The sequence below is a fragment of the Tachypleus tridentatus genome, chromosome 11 (genome assembly GCF_004210375.1).
Source record: "Tachypleus tridentatus isolate NWPU-2018 chromosome 11, ASM421037v1, whole genome shotgun sequence".
In the NCBI taxonomy this organism is placed as follows: Eukaryota; Metazoa; Arthropoda; class Merostomata; order Xiphosura; family Limulidae; genus Tachypleus; species Tachypleus tridentatus.
This window is the reverse complement of record NC_134835.1, coordinates 42,179,979-42,186,403: the sequence shown is the minus strand read 5'-3', so window position 1 is coordinate 42,186,403 and position 6,425 is coordinate 42,179,979.

Below are 6,425 nucleotides of genomic sequence, written 5' to 3'. Positions count from 1 at the left end.
CTTTTCAAGTGTGTGAAGGTATTTGTATAAAGAAAGTGAAATATAAGTTGTGTCAAGTTCTCACAGTTTAAATAATACAGATGCAATGAATAATCATTTTAAATTAAAACATCCAGAACAAAAAGGTGTTGAAGATAACCCACAAAACAACTGAATATTTTTTAAACGTTCATACCAGTGTGAGTGAAGTAAGAGTGAAAAGATAAAACTAATAACTAACGTAATAGTTATGGATGTTCAACTTCTAAACATCATAGTAACCAAGGAATTTGGAAATTCTACATCGCAATGTAGTGTAAATACTACACATCTTGTTCTCCCATGGGGTCGAGAAACAACCTAGTGGTTAGCATACTGAACACTGGCTCTGAGGTTCCTTGGTTTGTTCTGTGTTGTTAAAACCCTTTTGCAATCGGTCCGAGCGGTATATACGAATTCGTATACACGTGCACACATTGAGTATTTATGCTGTAACTTTTGCTGCAGCATGTGCATCTTCACAAAAATTCGTGGACTTTTAGTAACGATTAAAAGTTTTTTTGTACACAAAATATCAGATTTGTAATTAAGTATTTTTACTAAAAATTTGTGAAAATAATAAGTCTCTTTTGTTGCTAGTTCAAGTGCGAAGTGATTTGATGTTATGATTTAAAAAAATATATATATTATTCGTCCCACAAATCTCTGATATTATTTCTGTAATCTCTAAAACCTTCTAACTACATATTAAATATATTTTTTTCATTGTTTTTGTTTGTTATTTTCTCTACCTTAACTATGTGGGGTCTGTCAATTTGACCAACATTATAACCATCATAAAAAAAAAATTAGGAAATATAAATCATGCCTTCGTTTTGAATAACTACAGATTATAGCACAAAAACATAAACAGTTTAAATATCATATCATTATACGTTTATTTATATATATTATATTGACCTTTCAGTCATGTCTGGTTACTAATACAAAAGTTACAATGATGCACTCATGTTGTCGTATCTAATGATATAAAACTGACCGTTAGTCTTTACAAAGTGACCCTATCTTGGGTGTGTTGTAGTGGACAAGTATTTTGTAATATATCTTCACATTTCAATTATTATATATTTATATGGATGATTAAAATTTAAAAATACGTCAGTAAAGCAAACAATTTTCTCGATTGCTGTTGGACACAGGTTACTAAGCCTTTTAAAATTTCGTATGTGTAGGTTTCTAAACAAATGATTAGGTTTTATATATACAGTTCAATAACAAAGAAAACACTATATGAGTACCATAGAATTCGCTATGATTTATCAAGCTTAGTAACTAATTGTATTTAGATGTAAAAATGTGAAGAATGGCCATTGACCAGTCGCGAATTATTTTTTTTAATATTAAACTTCCATACCAATCTGATTGAAGGAGGTGTGAAAAGGTAAAACAAAACTGACGTAATCGTTATGGGTGTTATAATAACCAAGAAGTTTGGAAATTCTAAATTGCAATTTAATGTAAATACTACATGTCTTGTTCTCTCATGAGCCGAAAAACAACTCGGTGGTTAACATAATGAACAGTGACTCTGAGGTTTTTTGGTATAACCGGTGTTACTGACAAAGAAATATTAAGCTTTGCCCTGAGGATGCATAACAACAATGATGGTCTAATCCTACTATTCAATTATAGCATGTCAAGAGTAAGTATTAGGTGGTGTTGACAAGCTATCTTCACCTTAGCCTATCACTTTAAAATTAAAGGCAGATACCCTTCAAATAGTTTTGCATGAGATTCAACAAATCAAACGTACACTGTAGTTCTTAAAATTTTGTAAGTTCTAATTTCGGGACATATCAAATCTGGTTGAGATCTTTTGCAAAATTTATCATGAGGTATGCGTTTTTGTAGCTTCACCAACTAAGGAACGTTTTTTCTTTTTAGGGATAGTGCCCTTGACCTTGCATTGAGTGTAAACCTCGCAACTGTCACATGGAGTAAAATATTTATGCATTTTTATAGGTAATAATAACTCCGATAGAATAATAACCGTTTATTTTAACTAAACATCTCATTTTTTACTATAAATTAACAAATGCAAATGGCAGAATTTTATACAAGTACTTATTAGAAACAAACACTTCTACTCAACGATATCACTCTGACACATATGCATAAGGTATCAGTGATATACAGGATCTATGCCTGTGCTCCTACGACATGAGTCGAAAATTTGTGAATTTCAAGTTGGTCAGTATATTGACAGCGATCATTTACCTGTTTGTTGTATTTTCAGTCTTATCCAAGTAGATCAACAGAAAAAAAAAAAAATGAACAACAAGAAACCAAATGGGACTAAATATAAAAAAAAAAAAATCCAAGACAAAATTCTACCGAAAGAAACAGTAAACAATGTCGAGAAGCGTCCGAAATGGATGCCTGAACGCTGAAAAATGCAGGAAACCACAGCGTACCCAAACTAAAACAACCATTAACAACACAAACATGGCAATCCCACGCAAAAATAAAATAAATGCTAAAAGACAAAAAGAAGCTACGAAGACAATCATACAAAGCAAAGACTCCTCACTTAGAAATGAAATACGACAATTAATACAAGACAGCTGGAGCAATTCTTGTTCACAAGTTAACGATGAAAATTGGCAAAAAAAATATCTACTATGTGAACTTAATTGCTACTACATACATGATGAAAGTAGGACTAAATATTTCTCTTTTGTTTATATACATTTCTGAAACAGACATTTAATAAGACCACCAATAAACCAAACAAGTTTTGGAGTAATATGATAACATTTAAAAAATGTGTTTTTATGTTTGTCGAGAATTAGTGAAATGTGTCGTCTATTTACACCGAACTGTTCGCTTAAGTGAAAGACATCTCAAACCCGGGCATTAGAGACGTTATACGCAACAGAAGAATGCTAATGAAGATATCTACATGAACATTTGCCCTAAAAGGGGTCGGAGCAAGTGCGATTTACTCCGACTCTCATTGCAACATCATCATGAACATTCAACAGTAAGCAAAACAACATTACAGACAGGAGGAAGATGTCCAAGTGAACCTGACTCTCCTGGTCTATAAGATCAAAATCACAACAACGAGAAGAATAATTTTAACATTAACGTATTGCAAGAAGTTGCGTATTAGGTAGGGGCTAGAGTGAGCTAGGGCCTATGGTCTTAATGGGCGCCCACCAAAAGTGTTTCATTTTAATTCAATCCAAAACACTGCACTACGACTTTTGAATCTGATCAAACTGGCTTCTGCTATGATAAATATATTTTTATTTTTTTAATATTGAATTATGAATTATAGATCTTTTTCTCAATTATATTGCTTATATATATAATTTTGTTTATTTTCTTTGTTTAAGGTTATTTTATTTTATTTTATTAAGTTTAATGTGCAAATAGATCTTTTGCTTTTTGGTCGTGTTGTCACTGTCGTGACAATGACATCAAACATACGATTAGTTGAAAAACTGGCCCGGCATGGCCAAGCGTGTTAAGGCGTTCGACTCGTAATCCGAGGGTCGCGGGTTCGAATCCTGATCGCGCCAAAGATGCTCACCCTTTCAGCCGTGGGGGCGGTATAATATTACGGTCAATTCTATTATTCGTTAGTAAAAGAATAACCCAAGAGTTAGCGGTGGGTGGTGATGACTAGTTAGCTTCCCACTCTAGTCTTACACTGCTAAATTAGGAACGGCTAGCGCAGATAGCCCTCGAGTAGCTTTGCACGAAATTAAAAAAAAAACTTGCTGGTTATTTTATCTTATCATCGATTTTTCTTTCTGTTGACTAATATTATACTTTTTTTAAATAATCTGATTGAGTGCGGTGAAAGCAAATAGAAATTTTATGAGATAGTTATTTTTCTTAAATTTATTTATGAGCTCCAAAATGAAAAAAAAAACAACAACAACAAAATACAAGTCAGGAGCGAAAAAGTGAAAACTGAGACAAGAACGATTTGGCAAGTAGGTGGAGATCTTCTTAAAAAATCAGAAATAGACTGAATACTTTACATTTAACAATGACATATCAGCCAAAGCCATAGCTTCTGCATCTAGTAAAACTTATAGAAGTCAACCTGATAACTTACTATCTCGTGCTGTTTAAGAAACAGCACCTTCCTACGTTCCAGAAATTCATTTGTCGTTGTGGACTAAATGTCCATGTTCAAGTTTTATAGATTATTGGGTCCATAACGGACCACAAACTTGTCAAAACCATACGTCTGAATACCTCGCATCCAAACGGATTTACGGAAACCAGACCAGATATCTAACAAAAACTTTATTTTACCGTACACTAAAAAATGGCGACCTTGACGACCGAGAATGATTAATTTATTCGCTTTCAACCTGAAATATTCGCTGCTTTTGTTGTATGTTATTTTCATAAAATCGGGAAGGACCATTTGTTAATGAATTTTCAGATTGGAAAAAAGCCAGAAATACTGATTCACCACGAAAGTCCTCGTGCACATATGACATCAGTAATGGTCTATGTAAAAATTTCAACGCAGTTGAACACAAACTTAAATGTTTATTTTCAGTGAACCAGAGAATACTGGAAGGACGTACTTAAAAGGCTGACTGAAGTATTGTTTGTTTGTTTTTGAAATTCGTTCAAAGCTACACGAGGGCTGTCTGCGCTAGCTGTCCCTAATTTAACAGTGTAAGACTAGAGGGAAGGCAGCTAGTTATTACCACCCATTGCCAACTCTTGGGCTACTCTTTCACTAAAGAATAATGGGATTGCCCGTCACATTATAACTTCCCAACAGCTAAAAAGGCGAGCATTTTTGGTGTGACGGGGGTTCGAACCGTTGTTCTCTCCTTATCAATAAAAGTGTTAAAATCAATACCAACAGTTCTGAGATACATTTTTATTTCAAGTAAATTTCTCGTCATCAAGAAGAGGTATACCGTTTGGAGGATACGATGACCATTTGGAATCTGTCCACAACGGTAACTACCTTGGACTTCTCGAACTGATTTCAAAGCTCGATTTATTTTTGGCAAAATACCAAGAAAACTATGGAAACAAAGGCAGCGGAAGCACTTTTTATATTTCTCACGTATTTTATAATGAACTAATTTATATGATATCTAAATAAGTACTTATTATTATTGTGAAAGAAGTAAACGAAGTAAAGTACCATATATGTAAAAACGGCTCGTTTTGGTTGAGAAAATATTTTACGATGAGGAGCGAACAACGTTGTAAATTCATTGGCCATCTTTATACCCTGCGCTACACTCTCACTAAATTTAGTAACTGTCGCTGTGGCTTATTTTTATTTTTTGCAGAAGTTGCACAAGTTTTTCTCGTCGTCTACGTTTCGTTGGGCTGTGTTAACTAACTGTTCAACAATATCTTTGGCCAAGGTTGTGAAGAGAGTTCAAGAAACACGATGATCCGTGCTGTTCGACGCAAATGATGTATATGTCAAAGGTTATATTGATATCAGTAAAAGTCTTTCAAAGTTGGCTGATGATGAGAGTGTCATGCCAAAAACACTCCATGTCGTTTGTTTGTTTGCTTTTGAATTTCGCACAAAGCTACTCGAGGACTATCTGTGCTAGCCGTCCATAATTTCGCCAACTCTTGGGCTACTATTTTACCAACGAATAGGGGAATTGACCGTCACATTATAACGCCACCACGGTTGAAAGGGCGAGCATGTTTGGTGCGACGGGGATTCGAACCAGCGACCCTCAGATTACCAGTGGAACGCCTTAATCTACCTGGCCGTGCCAGGCCCTTCATGTCGCCAGTAGCCTTTTAAGCAAAAGCTTGGTGTTGGAAATGGTTATTTTGTAGGAGATTTGGAACTGTCTTCTAAAAAGGTTCGAGAAGGTTTTAGAAGCTCTGCAAAAAATAAAGTTGGATTTATGCAATGGAATTGACATGCTGCAATTTCTGGAAGATTCTATCATCTTCTGTCGCTATTGTTTCAACATTTTTTAAGAGACTGCGATCCAGAAAACTGAGAAGAACTACAGAATCATCCGAATGAGAAAGCGTAAGATCATGACCGACGAACGTCCTGGATAAATAGTGCTTACGAAACGAGATAAATTTCGAGTAGAAACTTACACTCCGTTGATCGACACATTAGTTTCTGTAATAAATAAGCGTAAATTAGCATATTTTTAAATTTACGAGAAGTTTGATGCGTTGACAAATGTAACAAAATTTACTTTAGATGAAGGAGAAAAAAATGGTGAATCTGCTCTCATACTTCCTAAATGATCTAGACGAAACGCTTCCAAATGAATTTCTACATTTTGTTGCATACACCAAATAGAATATGATATCTGTACCACCTATGCAAGTGTTAAAAAATGAAGAATTAGACTCACGTATTTCCAAACACATATATAACTTACCGGATTTGCTTATGCCTG